At 37.0% G+C, this 18,123-nt stretch overlaps 1 protein-coding gene across 1 annotated transcript in view; it reads right to left on the bottom strand.

The window, feature by feature from the left end:
• The window catches only part of LOC100023419 (sodium channel protein type 9 subunit alpha-like), a 98,636-nt gene extending 81,521 nt beyond the window's left edge, over nt 1-17,115 (bottom strand). Inside the window, exon 1 of the mRNA XM_056793974.1 lies at nt 16,852-17,115. The gene's annotated coding sequence lies outside the window, so the exon portion shown is untranslated. The remainder of the gene's footprint in view (nt 1-16,851) is intronic.
• Nucleotides 17,116-18,123: the final 1,008 nt, after the last annotated feature.

The following is an 18,123-nucleotide window of genomic DNA, read 5'->3' on the forward strand; positions in this document are numbered from 1 at the left end:
AGATTAACAAGCAAAGTACAACTTATTATCAAATATCCTTTGCTACACATGGAGTTGGGTAGGAAAAATTCATGTAGGCAAATGCTGTAACAAAGAATGTCAAAGCAGATTTTGTGGTGGTCTTATGCTCTGCGATGTAGGTTTAACTTATAACACTGCAAAATGAATAAAGACATTAAAATTGTTAAACTATAACTTGATCACTGATCTTTATAACATTTTATTAATTTTTTTCAGTAAGAAAAAGAACTGTAGCATCTAGATACATAGAAAAATACATAAAACAGCACATATCCTTTAGATGTAATGGAAAATATGCACACAATTTCCTTCAACATAGATGAATTAAACAAGATGTCACAAGATTAAATATATAGTGCTGGAAGATACCTGAAAGGTCAACTAAAAATCTTTTTATTTGACTGGAGAGGAAGCTAAGTCCTATAATGTTTATCACACAAGGTCATCTGATAATAAATGGCAAAGAGAGAGATTGAACTCAGAGCCTAATAATCTAACATGCTTTTTCACTGCATACTGGTATGGCTTCTGCTATATTATGCTTCACTAATTATATTCATTCTTTAAAATTTAAATATTGCTATAGAGGAAATAATGACATGTTGTTAGGAGATAACCAAGTGTACCTTAATCAAATATATGATAATTTTCCTCTGTAACAGTTCATATTTCTCTTTGGGTAACTTCCTAAAAGTATAGAAGTAAGAAAAATGTACGACCTTTCAACTTCATTTTAGAAATTCAAGTCCCAAAAGTTTAAAACTAGAAATACACATATAAACATATGCATATAAACACACACACACATATATGTGTGTATATACATGTTATATGTCATATACACATGTGTTCTTAGTTGCTGAAATTCATGAAAGTTCAGGAGGATTTCTTCAGGTTTACAAAGATTTTGGAGGAAATTTCCAGGATGATGGAGATTTTGAAAGCTAGACTGTTGCAGAACATTGAGTAGATCTTGAAAGGAAGGATATGGATCCATAGAACCAGTGGGTTAGAACTGAGTCTAGATGTCTTCAAGAAATGAGATTTGTTTATGAAGTATTTGTGAAAAAGCACTATCTCATGTTGCTTATATGGAGGATATAAATGCTTGCAAAATTGGGACTTGTCTACATGAACTTTTAATAGCTGAAGAAGATAAGTAAAAATGTCAATTATTTTCTTAGTTCTCATTAACATAATACAACATTAATTCTGGCAGCCAAATTTATTGGGTTACAGCAAACAATTGCTTTTTTCATTTGATTCATTTCCTTAATGATAACTGATCATTTCCCCAGGTATGCAGAAGCACACACAACCAAGAACCAACTATGGCTGCTAAAGTTAAATGAGAGAAGTAATTCTTCAGTTATCGATTCCTTATAGAAATCATTCTGATAAAGGTAGAAATATTGACAGCGTCACCTAAGGAAATGTAAGGACATAAAGAAGTTATCAGTTTCTACCCCTAAAGAAACTCACAACCTAAGCATTTCAATTGAGACCTTAAAAAAATAATCACATCAAAAGTTGATGTCATAAATCAATAGCATATATCATATACTAGAATGAATACAGCACCCCACTGGAAATCTTGCTCAAGTAATACAATAGATTTGTTGATTTTTGTGTCAGAGGCATAATTACTGACAGATGATGTTTTGAAGCCTCAGAAGATGCAGAAAATGAAAATATAACCTGTAAGTCTCTCAGGTCAGAGCTGAAGAAAATCTATCAAGCAACTATGGATTCAGCTGAGATCACTGGCATAAATGATGCGAGAATGCCCGAATTCACTCTTAAAAACTGTTTAGCAAAATGGTGCTATTTTGCTGGGAAAACAGTGTTCAGAAAAGGTATGTTAGCAGAGTGATGTAAATATATTCCATATCAAGTTATTGAAAGACTGAGTAATGTTTCAGATTTTAAACTAGTCTCAGAGATCAGACAGAACCCTCTAAATAGATCATTGTCCAGCCGAGTTATTTAAATTTCCTCAAGAGCAGAATGAAAGAAATATTGAACAATTCTCAGTAGATTCTATGAAGATACCACTCTGAAGGTGCAAAAATATGGCATGGAAGCAATAATGCGGGAAGGAGATGAATCAAGTGATGACATAATTATTTATTGTTACCCAACAAGTTTAGCTTAAGGAATTTGTATTATATTATGTGAGAAGCAAGAAAATTCATGAGGACTTCTCCTGGAAGATAACTATGTTGGATGACTTTCCCAAGATGACAGTCAATCCTTAGACTAGAATGTTTATCATATCAGAAAGAAAATTGTTTTGAGGTTCTAGTGGCTTCAAGCAAGGCATTTAAGATTGATGCTTGATGGGCCACGAAGCAAGTTGTGGAAATGGGTATTTGAGTGTGTATAACTTGGGCAAATCACCTAACCTAATTTTCTTCCTTACAAATGAGATGTAGACTTAAATCAGACAAGACTATCAAAGAAATAGCTTAAATAAAACTTTAAATGTAGATATCATAAAAGACAAGGATGATCATTAAAGGAGATAAGCCATCATTGTACAGGAGAAATAACAAATAGTCGATATACTGGCTGAGTTTCCCAGAGTTATTAAAAGAACCTGAGAAAAGGTTCTCTTTCTGTGGATTCTCTGTGAAAAACTAAAGAGAAAAAACAATAACAAAAAGAAGAGAAACAGAGAGGAGGCTAAGGCATGAAGGTCTTATGATAATAAGCTTAATTTCCCTGTGGTGTAATATTGAATAATCTTCCATTAATCACTATTGTACTTTTCTCAACTAATTTAGTAAGTGCTAGTACTTATTATGTCCTGGACACTAGCCTAGGCACTGGGCTTAAAAAATAAAAATGACACCGAATTTTAAGTTTTCTAAAATAATTTTTAATATAAATTGGTAATTCTTTGCTCATCTGCATGAAATGCTGCTCTATAATTCACTGACAGGAGCTGAGAAGCTTGAGCTTATAAAAATCAAATAGAAGATTCCTTGAAATACAGACAACACAGCTTCAGTTATAGGAGAAAAGTAGCAGCCATGGATTCCTTCTGGGTCTGTTTTTTATTAGTTGGGTTAGAAAGGTTTATTATCCATATTTACCACAAGATGGCAATATCATATACATTTTAGGACAGAAATTAAAACTGCAAAGAGATCTTAAAGTTCATCTTTTTTTTGTTTTGTTTTGTTTTGTCCTTAGACAGTCCAGGAAACCTGTTGACTTCTTCTCAGAATAATGTTTTCAAATATATGATAAAATATGTAGGAAACTAATTATTTCTAAATAAGTTTGCCAACTTATTTTTTAAATGTTCATGGACCTGAGGTGAAGAACTTCAGATGTAGTCCAACTCCCTCATTCCATAGATAAAGAAACTGAGTGATTAATTAAGCCAGTTGCCCAAGGTTACACAAGTAGTAATTATCAGGGGGATGATTTGAACACAGATCCTCTGATTGAGACAGTGATCCTTCTTTTTTACCCTGCTGACACTCTCTAACCTACTGGTTCTTAACCTGGAGTCTATGAGGTAGATTTTAGAGGGTCTATGAACTTTAATGAGAAGAAAAAAATTGCATCTTTAGTTTCACTAATCTTTGATTTCCTTTGAAATCTTATATATTTTCTTTTAGACATTTAAAAACAATTTTTAGAAGTTGTCCATTGGTTTGGTCAAAAAAAGGTTAAAAAGTTTTGATTTAATTCCATATTTTAAAAGTAAATAACTTGGGAAACAATTTATCTAATACTTGGGTAAACAGACTTCCCAGCAACAAATGAGAAACAATCTCTGGGTTTGTTCACTTTCTACCTTTTTCATTGCTTCAGGGAAGCAAAAGTTCCCCAGGTACACATTTATTTTATGTTCACTCTCTCCATCCATGCAGTAACAAATGTGTGACTTACTACCAGCAAGACAATTTATCACATCACAGCCAGTATGACTGATAAAGATGATGATGATGATGATGATGATGATGATGATGATGATGATGATGATGACAATGATTCCTGTTTTAGGCTTAGCTTAACACTGTGGGCCATGTACCTGTAGCCTTTAAATGCACCTTAGTAGGACTTGCCAGATTTCTTGCTCTGCTTCCATACCATCAGAGCAGGACTTTGCACAAGAGGACTCCTTATAATGAACTGAATTAATTATTGTAGCGAGTGTGTATTTTTTTAAATTCTTTAACATAAAATTCCCCTTCTTTTAAAAAAAACATCTTGGATAAGAGCTGGCTCCAGGATATTAAGGCATAGAATGTTATTAGACTGATAAGAATACAGAAACATCTGTCTAACGATTTATTTTAAATCATAGGCAGCTAAGTAACACAATAGTAAAGCACTGGACTTACAAACAGAAAGATCTAAGTTCAAATCTAAACTCAGATATTTATTAGCTGTGTGACCTTGGGTAAGTCACTTCATCACTATTCATTTCAGTTTCTAAAATGGTGAAAAGAATAGAACCTATGAGGAACAGCTAGAGTAGCTTGGTGGATTGAGAGCCAGACCTAGAGACAGGAGGTCCTAGGTTCAGACACTTCCTAGCTATGTGACCCTGGGCAAGTCACTTAACCCCCAGCACCTGGCCCTTACCTCTCTTGAAACAAACACATAGTATTGATTCTAAGGTAGAAGGTAAGAGTTTATTTAAATAAAAAAAGGAATATAACCTTCCTCCTAGAGTTGTTGTGAAGATCTATATAAATGATAGCTATTATAATTTTATGAGCATTACACAAGTGACTTCATAGCAATGGCAGCAAATAATATGATTTATTATATGGTCTTCCTAGCTTATTTAGTATATCAAGAATCATGATGATGTGTAATGATGTGTATGCTATAGTTTTAGGGATTTCTACCACCTATGATTCACGGATGTTGAATTTGATTCACAAAGCATGAAGTAATATGAATTGAAGAAATATAATTTTGGAGATGCAGTAGACTTCCTGGTGCTCACTGAGCAAAAGCTCCCCAGGTACACGTTTCATGGTTTGATCATATACGCAGCACTATGACACAAACAGATGAATAATGAAAGATATAGCCACAAGCTCTTATTATTGGAGTCATTGATCCAAAACTTTTCTCCAACAGAGCAGGATTCCATATTAAATAGATAAACCCGGGGCCAGATCTATCAAATATCTGATCAGAGGTTTCTTATGCAACTTGGAGCTCAGAGAAGGAATCATATTGTGGCCCAAATATACCCTTCCAATTCCCATTATAATCACTATCCTTCCCTCACCCCCTCAAGTAATAAGTTTATGAATAAGCTCACCCAAAAGCTTGTGAAAGCAAGAATATTCTGCACTCCAAACAACTTCTGGTCACAAAGAATAAATTGGTAGAACGTGTTTCAATATTGAAGAGCTTAATCCTTAGTTGAGACTGGGGCAGTGTGGGGGATTGGAGAAATCACCGGGATGGGAGCTTCGAAACCCACTGCAGACACTTGCTAGCACGGAGTCTGGGCAAGGTTTTTCCCTTCTTTGGACTTCAGTTCTTCTTTTTGTAAAATGAATGAGATGGACTTAATGACCTCTGTGAATGTGAAGCCCCCAACCCCCTTTTATGGTTATAATAGTATTAGCCTTTATGATTGTAACCCAAAGAACATAGTTTGCTTTATATGAGTTATAAGCATTAGCTAAGAAAAAATAGAGCTTAGGGTGGTATTAAATCTTGCTGACAGGCACTTTGACCTTAAGCCTGTAACCCAAAGTTTCTACCAAGCCTACCACACCTGCTTCTTGCACAACAGCCAGTCGGGAGGTGGAGGGCTGCCTTTGGGGTACCTGGCTAGGTGCAATGATTATGCCAGTCATCCGGTAGCTGGCCTGACCCTTATTTGCAGAGACCTTGGAAAGGTCAGCCATAATAATAGACAAGAATTACCACCCATAGTGATTATTTCTGTATTTTCTAGTTTTTTCAGCACTTGCGTCATTAATTAAAACCTGCCCATGTGAAAGATTTATGTTCCTTCTACTTAAATTTTAACTGTATTTTCTGATTTTAATTTGACACCATCAGATTTCTGTGCATTAAAAAAAAAAAAAACTATCTCCTAAGGCTCAGGGTCTTTGGTCTAGTTCTTGACCAGAGACTGGCCCTCTTTCAATAAACCTATTATTAGCTTGGAGACTACTGCTGTGATAATTTTTCATCACACCTCTAAGAGCCCTTCCAGCTCTAAGATGGTTATTCTATAATCAAAACAAGTGCTTCTGATGAGAGTACCACTGTTCATTCATCAGAAATCTTACCGAGGTATTCCTGTAAATTTGCCATAGAGAGTCAACACTAATATTATGGTATTAGAGGAAGAGATGCAGCATAAAGTTTGATCATCTATTATCCCATTTTTTCCTTAAATGATCATTAAGAAAGGTTGAGAGGTAGCATAAATGTCCTTGTTAGTAAAAAGAATTTGGGTTCCAGTCCTACCTCTACTCAAACCCTAAACATATTAGTTAGGAGATCATGAGTAAGGTAATGTAAGAGCATGTCTTCAACTTATTGAGACAATGTCCTCAGGCAACTCATTAAGACTATATCACTGACAAATGCTAATCAGAGCAACAATACTGGGGAGAATTTCCACATGGGAAATGCATGATACTACTACTACTACTACAACTACTATAAAATGCTATTACAACCACTAGTAGTGCTACTTTTACTAGTCTTTCTACTATTGCTACTACTACTACATCTATTATTTTTTTTAAACCTTTACCTTCCGTTTTGGAGTCAATACTGTGTATTGGCTCCAAGACAGAAGAGTGGTAAGGGCTAGGCAATGGGGGTCAAGTGACTTGCCCAGGGTCACACAGCTAGGAAGTGGCTGAGGTCAAATTTGAACCCAGGACCTCCCGTCTCTAGGTCTGGCTCTCAATCCACTGAGCTACCCAGCTGCCCCCTATTACATCTATTATTACCACTACAACTGTGACTCCTGCTGCACCAACAATGCCTATTACCACTAATACTACCATTACAATAGTTACAATCACTACTATTTTAACCACTCCTAATCCTGATAACTACTATAACCACGATTACTACTTCATCAATAACTAATACTATTACTACAATGACTACTAATACTTCTACTACAAAAACAACTACTACTGATAATAGTAATTGTCATCATATCAGCAGAATATTTTTGCTATCCAGTTTATGACAATGTTTGGTCTCTGTCTGCTATAATATACCTTGAGGTCGAAAGTATCCCAAAACTTTCAGTCCAATTTTAGGCTATAAATGAGTATAAAACAACATCTATATGAAGTTGTTTTGCTATTTAGAGTTTTATAACTGAAAATTCTATACTTCCTTTTTGAATGTGAAAATGATAATACTACTTGCTCCTGTAAACTATACATGAATATATGTGAATATAAATGTGCTTCTAGCCATTTCCTCAACTTTACAATGCTTGCTTGTACAGGATTTCATTTTGTACAGTTTTCTCTTCCACTAGCTATGGTTGCTAAAACCTCTCTCTCCCAAATCCACTCTACATAATTGGGAAAAATTTCAAAGGAAGCTACAATCTTATCAAAGGCTCTATTGTTTTTGCCATCCAACTGTGGAAGAGGTCCAAAAATTATTCTCTGTCAGTGATTATGAAACATAACTAAATTAAATATAAAAGTAGCATTGCTACTTTAAGGTTATGACATTGATCCTTTAACATTTCCTTGATAATTCAGCAATTTTATTATCCCCATAGCTTTTATACACATTCCTAAAGGGTTAAAATATCTTTCACTGCCTCTAAAAATGAGGATTACCCATATAACACATCTAGAGCTATAAGAAACTATCTATATAATTTAATCCAGACCCCACCTCCTGTGATAGAGACATGAAGAGAGAGAGGTTTTGCAAGACTTGTGGACCAAGATGCAGGGCTGGAGATCTAGCTCTAGATGTCTGTCAAGAGAAGATTCCAACGGAATGTCCCCAGGAGGAGCAGTTGTGTGTGTGTGTGGGGGGAGGGGTTGGCTGGCCACACTGAGAAAAGAAACTGGGCTTTTGGACTTGATCTCTGACTAGAAGTCACACTCTCTTTCCCAGGAGGTTTGAGGCTGGCTGAAAGACCTTTGTGAAGCTGATTTGGTTTTTTGGGTTTCTCTAGTTCTGAGCAGTTGAAGTTGACATTGAAGAAGAGATTTTCTTGGAGAAGAAGAAAGAAGATTCAAACACTTGTCCTCCATCTTCTTAACTGTCTAAGAGTCACAGTTTGTGACTGGAATACTTCCTTAAACCTTTCTAAAATTATCTCCAGTGTCCAGGAAAATCCTCACCTTAGAGAAGGTTTGGGAGGTGAGGGAGGCAAAAGGGAGAGGTTGGTTAAGGGAGGCAGTGAGGGAGGAAGGGGATTATTAGGAAATAAATTGATCCATCAGCAATCAGTAGGGATCAATAGGCAAACCCCAGAGTAAACCCCAGGGCATTCCTTTATAAGCAATCCTCAGTGTACCAGCATCCCTGTGTGTGAACCCTCAGCATTTCTCTGTTCTATCCATTACATATAAGCAGGTTCAGGTTCCTGTAGCAGCCTCTCTAGTCACAGCCAGCCAGAGAACAACAGTCATTGCTGAGGAACCAGTTTCCCCTCAGTTTACCTTTCTCCATTTCAAGCAGTAACAGTTTCCAGCCAGTTTACTCTTTTATTTCACTCCCCAATTTAAATATGAGGAAACCGAGTCCTAGAGAGTTTAAGTGACTTTTTTGAGATCATTTAAACATCAGAGCTGAATTATAACTCATGGTCTCTGACTCCAAATTCAGCACTCTACCCATTGCTGCAGTGACTCTATGTAATGTCCATCTGGATAGATAGGAACCACTCAACTAGACTATCAAATGTGCTACCCCATATCAGGTAAATGTTAAGATATGTCCTGGTACTGTATCAGATGAATATTGCTTGATTTTTCAATGGATGGAAGAAGGCTTGTACATCTTCCTAGGGTATGACAAAGTATTTTTAGATTGGCTTAGGAAATTGGTCATGACATCTGGACTCTTTATAAAACTATTGAGTTTGTTGGAATCAGAAAGGAAAGAATGTGTCAACATAGTACAAACATTCCATCAAACCCCTTAGAAGGAATTAGCTTTGGGTTGGGGGGAAGTGAGGGAAAGAGAGGAAGGCTGCCTCTCACGATGGTTTGGAATAGAATATTGTGATTTTTAAAGCCATGAGGATTTTGGATTTCTCAGCTTCCCATCAACCTTCTAGCACTATCCCTACAGCAGCTCCTTACATCAGGAGCTAAAGAAAAAATGGAGACAGATTCAAGGTTCTACACCGCCAAGTTGAAAACTTTAAAATACCTAAAGAGAACATCTTGAGGATTCCATAAAAAGGACTTCCAGGAGCAATGAGTTATGCCTTTGCCATACATGCTCTCTAAGATTGAAACCACTTTCCCATGGGCTCTGAAAATATTTGTGTGGGGTTCTGTAGTAAACATTTAGGAGAATGTTTAAGAACACCTTACTAAATATGAAGTCAGTCTAGCCGATTGATAATAACCAATAATTACAAAGGAAAGCATATTGGTCAATTTTTTGATCCATATCACCATAGAGACTCTACTTAAGTCCTTAGCAATTCTCTTTAATACCATGCATGGAGTTAATGTAGAAGATCTTCACTGTGAATGGGAGAAGTGGGAATGAAGATAATGATCTGAGTGTGTGAAAATATAATTTTTGGCTATTCATAGCTCCTTGCTAAAAGACCAGTATTCCAATCTCATACTCTGTTTGCCCTTCAATTAATTATTGCTTTAGAATTCCTGCAGTGAGACTAATAGCCACCTGTAACTTAGGTCAGTTTTCAACGGTAGCCCTTCTGATGCCCTGGAGAGTCCCTATTGCCCCAATCACTTACCTCTTTCTTTTGCTCAATCACTCCCATGGCTACTGATGAAGGCTTGGGAATGCCCACATAGTGAGAGTGTTTCTTAAGGACACAGGTCATAGACCAAGCCTGAGAAAGAGCCAAGTACTCCTCAGACCTAAGGAGTAGGAGTGAAGGGATGATCACAGGAAATCTATTCTTTTGAAGGCAAATCCACTTTTGGAACAAATTAGCTACTGATGCAATTACTTCAGCAGGCTCTGAACAAATTCCCAAAGACAGATGTTTCAGTCATGAGCCAGTGAGGCAGAGTAAGAGAAATTAAAATTAACAATAATAATAAGGCATGAGAGTGAGAATATGTGTGAGAGTGAAGATAAGTTAAGAAACATGTAAATAGCAATGACAAAGAAGGATCCATTCCCACAATGAAGCTATGTGAGTGAGCACAGTGAGCTGAGCACAGGACTGCCAGTTCAGGTGTATCAAGAATAGAGGAGTATATGTATTTATGTATTTATGCATCGCCTCACTCTCAAAATTAATTGGAATAAAGATTATATTTCTTCAGATATTTGGATCAAGTCTTTATTGAACTAGTTGTCTGCTAACCACCAGCAAGAACAGAAACACCTGAATCTCCATAGGAGGAAAATGTCAGCAATATACTGACAGAGCAATTTCATCCCCTTCATGGGCAAATCTGGATGGACAAAAATCCATTGCCATTAGACATCAGACTTATCAGCAATGAATTTAGGGTCAGCCCATTGAATTATTGAGTTACAAAGTATTGATCTAAGTATAGCAAACATGTTGAGGCATATCCAATTTCATTGTTCTTACTATTAAAAAAATCTGTTCAGTAAGAGCAAATAAAAAATTAAAATATTTTTCATATTTATCTTTATCTCATCCTTTTTGATTCCTCTGAATAACAATTGCCCAACAAATTGGAATCAGTTGCCTTCCTCAGATTTGGCACTAGACCCTGAATATTTGGAAGATGGATTTGTAATGTAATAAAATGTATTGATCAAATAAAGTCAGTTAATTAAAATAAAACAATTACCCAGAATCCAAAATTAGGCAATCTGATAACTTGAGGAAAGGTTAGAGATTTTCCATTTTAAGAGGGGAAGAATGAATAGGTTTAATTTCAAAATACCAGAAAAAGTGGCCTCTACTCTCCCAAGTGACTATAAAAAATAAAAGGAACATGGAAACCATAAGTGATTGATCAGAACAAAGTCAATTTTCAGGTAAGACATATGGGTTTCTTGAGATGTATAATTGTGAGAAAACTTTGCATCAATCATTACATGTGACTGGCTTTCTGATGAGCACAACCTAAATACTTAAAGATCTCTAAGAAATAGGTAGAGATGATCCAACTTACCAGCCACCCAGGGAAAAGTTCAAACAGTGCAGTAAGGTTTTGTCACCATCCCCAAAATTGAACCAAATTTTCTCCTGAGACAGTAATTGTACTAGATTCATAATTGAATAGAAAGGGATCTAAACTAGCTCCAGAAATGATTCACAAGATAGAGTCAGGGTGGGTCACTCAATTCCCACTTGCTGTTCTAATCCCCTCAATCCCTTCAGTAGAGAGCTGTGTAGTGAGTACCTCAGAGGCAAGTTTATATGGCAGACAGTTCTTACCCTCATCTAGCTTAAAGTCTAGTAGGAGATGTGATAGTAACACATAAATATAGATATATATGTATATATAGATGTAGATGTAGATATAGATATAGATATAGATATATGTAGATATATATAGATATATATATATATACACACACACACAATGAAACTATATGCACAATTTTGATTGCTTATAATTGGAATACCAGCAGGCTCTAGGACAATCCATATCTGAGTATGTAAATACCAGCTGCAAAACAAATGGCCCCAGTAGAATGGCATTCAAAGCAGGTCAAGCAGACAGATTCTAGCAAAAGACAGGCTGGGAAATGAAGAAAAAGAGAACTGAATGTTCCTTATGCTTTTTACAAAACAATTGTCACACAGCCAGAGACCACAAGAGCTCTCTTTGAGAAAGCTTCAGCTTAGAATTTCCATCTCCTCCTATCCCTTCCAGCATTTCCCCAACTGCTGCCTTGAACTGTCTACCATTCCCCTATTCCTGTCTCACTGAATCTCTGAGGTACTCTAGGGCAGATCTGAAGTGGCAAATATCTTTATCCAAAAGGAATGTGGTTGTGGAAAATCCCTAGGGCCACTACTTATAATCCCCCTTCCTCTCTGACCCAGAGTTGTTCTCTTCTGGCAATGATGCCAGTTTAGAATCATCTCCTCCAACCCCTAATTTTTTCCCTCAGAGTCCTTACCACATCCTTTAGGAGGTAAGGGAGGGGTGTGTGTGTGTGTGTGTGTGTGTGTGTGTGTGTGTGTGTGTGTGCGTGCGCACGCATATGTGTGTCCAGAATTCACAAGATGTTCTAAGCCTGCTTTTTCTTGGAAATGTGCATGAATATTTCCCAAAGGTCCCATTCAGCATCTACAGACAGCTTTATGTAATCTATGTGGTGGGTTTTAAAAAATAAAAGTCAAGAGAGAAGAGTTGTGATCAGAGGAAATCTGTAACAGGACTCAACTCTCAAGTTATATTCCATTGTTTGTATTCCTAAAGATAGAACATTAGTGAGGAATGTATTTTCTTCAAGGATCTGGGAAAAGGAAAAAGTGTGGAGATGGTTTTTAATTTCATACTTTGGTCAGGTAGGATAGAAATCCTGATCAGAGTCAATAGGTGGTGACAATGGAGAGACAATCAGATAAGCCAGTGTATGGGGAGCTTGGAAGAGAACAAAATAGAGAAAATGATGGGGTAGACATCATCTAAATGTTTCCAGAGAGTCAATACTACCAGAAGGTCATAGATGAGGCACTATACCCCAGGAGCCACAAAGAAAGTTGGTACCTTGGAGAATCTAAATTTTAGGGGAAGTCGTGTGGGCATTGCTGGAGTGACAATTTGCTTATAAGGAACATAATGAAGCCCATAAATATAATTCAGGGAGAACTTGAAGCAAGAAAACCTCCAGGCATGGTTGATTTCTTAAGGACTGATTTCTTATGAGCATAATATTATTCATTTATCCATTCGATGATTTTTATTGGATATATAGTACAAACAAATCAGGAGTGGAAAAGAAAATTTTCTACATGCAAAAGAACACATGAAAAACTGTCTTAAGTTTTAGACTAAATTTAATTTTTCCTTAATAGTCAAACAAAAAGTTCATTAATATCTTTTAAGGTCAAGTGAAAAAAACATAATAGTAGCTTATGAAAGAAATAAAACAATGTATTAAAATAGATAGTATCTACTAAGTAACTTTTCTTACATATGTCTTACTTATAAGAATTGCTCAGGAAATATTTTTTGACTCAGAACTGCCAATATTCCATGGTTTATGTCAAGAATTCTCCATCCTCTTTCCTTTTAAAATCTGACATTCAGTTTCTTTACTCCTTTCAAGTAAGTTTAATTAAAGTAGCTTTGCTTAGCTCTTACAATGTGCAGATCTCTACCTCTTAAAATCCACGATTTCCTTATAGAGCAGCTCAAATCCTGATCTAGGTGATATCATTCCACATCTCTCCCAGTTACAAGAACCTTTCACCCAAAGACAGCAAAATTGATTTTGTATATATTTCTTTGTGTACTCATTAATTTTTAAACCTTTACCATTTGGATTAGAATCAATACTTAGTTCTAAGGCAGAAGAGTGGTAAAGTCTATGTAACTGGGGTTTAGTGACTTGCCCAGGGTCACAGAGTGGGGAAGTGTCTGAGACTAAATTTGAACCCAGGATCTCCTTTCTCCTAGCCTGACTCTCTATCCACTGAATAACCTAGCTGTCCCTAATATTTTTTATTTGTATCAGCATGATAGCTGGCAAATATCAATTCCTTAGTAAAGACTTGTTGACTGAGTAGTTGTCTTTATTAAACAACTTATTGGAAATTACTTTTACTTATGTGCTTGGTGGTTTGGACTCATTATCTTTACCCACCGGTGCTACTATTATAGTGATCTAGTGCTTCTAGGAGAACAAAGCTAGGACTGAAAGGCCTGCTTAAAACAACATCCAGTATTTTTTTTTTCACAGAGCAGGATATGGAAATCAGATCCTCCCAGCTCTTCATATTGTAACAAAGCAAAATAGATCGAGTATTGTACTTGCAGTTTTGAAGGCTTTGGTCCAAATGCTGACGTCTGATATCTGCTGTATTTGTGATCTAGGACAGGTCACCCAATCACTCCGTGTACAAGGTTCCTCATCTCTAAAATGATGGTAACATCTAAGGTCCCTTCAAGATTTAGAACTTTTGTTCCTACCATTAACAAATGATAGATTCTGAAAGAGACTGATAGATAACCTAGTAGATGTTAAATCTTTGGATGGAAGAGATCTTAGAAGCCATTTACTCCAACCATTCACCTAATTTGGAATTCAATCTATGGAATTTTGAATAGATGATCATCCAATACGCTTTTGAACACCTACTATGATGGGGGCTCACATCTGCTATAGATTCCCTTTTGAGGCAGCTCCTTCTATTGGTGTTTTTTGTTTGTTTTTGGTTAGGTCATTTTCTTTTGAGTGGGATGGGGAATGAAGAAAGGGTGGCTTGTGCTTGTGATTTCACATAAAACCCATAGACTTAGAGAGTTACCTGTGGCATTGAGACATTAAATACATTGTTCAGAGTCAGATAAAAAGGATGGGTCAATCAGAATTTCATCCTAGGTCTTCCTGATTCACAGGTCAAATTTTTAACCACTACACCATTCTAATTCTCCTAAGTTAATACCTCATTACTTTCCATTACCTTAGTTCTGTTCTCTGGAGATACACAGTCAACCTAATATTTCTGCCAGATGACAAGCCCTCAAATATTTTAAGATACCTGAATGTTGCCCCTAAATTGGTATTTCTCTCCATTGTACATCCACAGTGTCTTCATCTAATGCTCACATGAACCTATATTAAGTTCCCCCAAACAATTATACTTTTTTGTTGTTTGATTATTTCAGACTTGCAACTCTTTATGACACCATGTGGGGTTTTCTTGGCAAAGATCCTGGGTGGTTTATCATTTATTTCTTTAGGTCAATTTACAGATGAGGAAACTGAGGCAAGTGGGGTTACATGACTTGCTCTTGCTCAGGATCACACAGCTAGTAAGTGTAGGAGTTCAGATTTGAACTCAAGAAAGATGAGTCTTCTTGACCTCAGATCTTGCACTCTCTCCACTGTATCACCTAGCTTTTCTAGAAACATGCAAAGCAACATTCCAAATAAACTGAAAATAGCTCCTACCAATGAACTTCCCATTTCTTATCCCTGAGAGACATTTCTCCTTTTACTCCCCTAGAAGATATCTTCAAGAAAATTTCTGCTTTAGACATGATTAAACACACACACACACACACATACACACAAACACATCTTCATCTTAATCTTAATTCAACCAAGACCTGAATTTTAATTCAAGCAAGATAGAGATTACCCTTTTATTAATCCCCTAGGGAAAGCATGGGAGGCCAAGAAAAATGTAAATCAAAACTATTGAGAAAAGGTATCTTTTTGTATTATTCCCATCAATGAGCACATTATCTGTTACATACCTAGCCACTTAAAATGTTTATTGATTAATCCACAAAATAGGGAAGACAGTGTTGTATAGTGGAAAGAGTTCTGACCCTGCAGTCAAAAGACCTAGGTTTTAGTTGTTCTGATGCTTAATATTTATATGACCTTGGGCAAGTCACTTATTCTCCCTGAATGTCATTTTGCCCATCTGTAAAAAGAAAGGACTGAATTTAATAGTCTCTTCCAGTTCTAGTCTATGATCTTAAAAATAAACAAATGTGAAATTATGACACTTATGAAGGCATAGATTTTCTCAAGAGAACCTTTTGTAGTCATATTCTGGAACTTTTCTTAACTTTTAACCCATTTCCATTTCTGGGCAAGTAGTTTAGAAATTCTTTCTGGACATTTATTCTCCCACTTTTTATATCTCTAGCTCACATCTATGCCTAATCTAGGACTAATCTATTTGGGTTATAATAACTAGATTACTTTGCAGCTGTGAATGAACATTCCTGTTCTTGTACAGATTTTCTTTTCTAATTTCAGTGTGCTGGTCCTTTGTTGGAAACTCCTCTTAAGGCTCCAGACTTAAAGTGTTTCCAAGCTCACCTCAGAAATTTCATTCTTAAGGGATTGTCCAAAGACAATTTGAAATCAAGTCCAAACAAATGTTTTATTAATGAATTCCTGATATTCTTAATATTCTTATCAGAATTGTCATTATGATAGACTGTCCAAAAGCCATCAATTATAAAGATTAGAATGAGCTCAATGCTTTCTTCAAGCATTATGTTATGTTCATTTAGCATTTCACCCTTTTCTGTCTAGGTCCTTCTGATCCACCATAACTTCATTGCTAAGAATTGTGTTCCTTTCCTATAAGGAAGTAGGCTTTCTCTAGCATCCTATGTTTTAGTCTCACTGTATTCCAGTATTTTAAATGGGCACCAATACTAGATTCAATTTCCCTCCACAATTAGAAGGCTTATTTCATGATGCCAGGTCTGAATACAATACTCCAGATAAGTCTAACCTGCTACAGATGCTACTCTGCTCCTATGAATATAGCCTAACATTGAATTAGTGGTTTGTTTGTTTTCTGACCCCATCAAATATTTACTCATATTAGACTTGTGTCCAGGTAAACTTGCAAAAACAAATATTAAACTGACTTCTTTTATCTATGCAATTGGTACTTAATATTCATCCCTCTTCAATTTTATTCGTTTCTGCCCACATTCAATCCTTCCCACACAGAATTGAGAGAATAAGAAATGAAGCACTTACTTGTCACAATGCCCTGGATCATACACCAACACCTCCACCTGAATTCTTCCTCTTTCTGTGTCTTTCCCCTCTCTCTTGCTCTAGTTGCTCCACAGGCACTTGGGGCTGGGGACTGGGGGCTGCGAGCTACAGCCATCCAACTTGCAGCCAAACACAATCAACTCCGTTCTGCTGAGTAAGAAATAACAGCTGGAGCAAGCTGTTCAGCGGCCTCGGAGCCCAGCTTTTCGAGTAGAGCCCCGCCCTCTCTAAGTCCTCCTCTCCCACCGCTCAAGGGGCTACCCTCCGTGCGGACCCTTGCTCCCCATCCCCACCTTCTGGACAATGGCTGTAAAAAGGACAGTAAGATTGTTTAACAGTTCTAACAGTTCTGCTCCTGATCCTCAAAGGGTCATGGAGGTGGGACACCGCACTCAGGGGAACTGCGATTTCAGCCACAGAACAGGACTCTTTTCCTGTTAGAATTTGTTTCAGATTCTAGCACAAGGTGCTTCGTAAATGTTTCTGAGATTGATATGTCGATAAACATTATTAAACACCAACTATATGCCAGGCATATAGTTTTTTTCTCCCAGTTTCCACAGAAAGGGTACTGGGGAAATATGTTGGTCCCAGGACTTTCACATTTAACCTATCTTTACACCAGCACAACTAGCCCATTTAGTATTACCTCCAAGAATGGTCAAGGGACCTGAGAGCAAGGATGTACTCCAGAGCTGCCTCGATGGGCCCAACTCATCCCAGTTGCCTAGAAGGTACAGAGCATCAGCTCATCAACATGGATGTCTGGAAAATGCCGTAACTGGAGATCTGGAGGTTTAGGTGACTAGAAGTCTGAAGGGCATGCTAGAAGGCACAACTGAAGAGATCATTAGTAATGGGAGTACCTACTGGACACTGATGAACTTTGGAGAGGTTCCTAGAAGTGGTGCTGGGTACCAGAGGCTGGGGTGTGAGAGATACTCCCAGAGCTGGTCTGGGCAGGGGCAGGACTGTGAACAGCTCACTAGGTGTGATGGGTGTGAGTTAGATGGATTGCTGGAGGGTACATAGAGTGTTTGGTTGAAAGTCATCTGCATCATCAGAGATACTTTGAAATAGAAGCTACTTGTCAGGGCTCTGAAGGAATAGAAGGCAGATTGTAAGAGAAGGGTGAGCTTGGCACCAGGGTATCCAGTATGCCGGGATCATTGAAAACAGAAATGACATACTTTTCCTGAAGCAACCCCAGTACAGTCAGATTATTGCTTATGTCTGGGGTGGCCACAGTCC

Source organism: Monodelphis domestica, chromosome 4, assembly GCF_027887165.1.
Source record: "Monodelphis domestica isolate mMonDom1 chromosome 4, mMonDom1.pri, whole genome shotgun sequence".
Taxonomy (NCBI): domain Eukaryota; kingdom Metazoa; phylum Chordata; class Mammalia; order Didelphimorphia; family Didelphidae; genus Monodelphis; species Monodelphis domestica.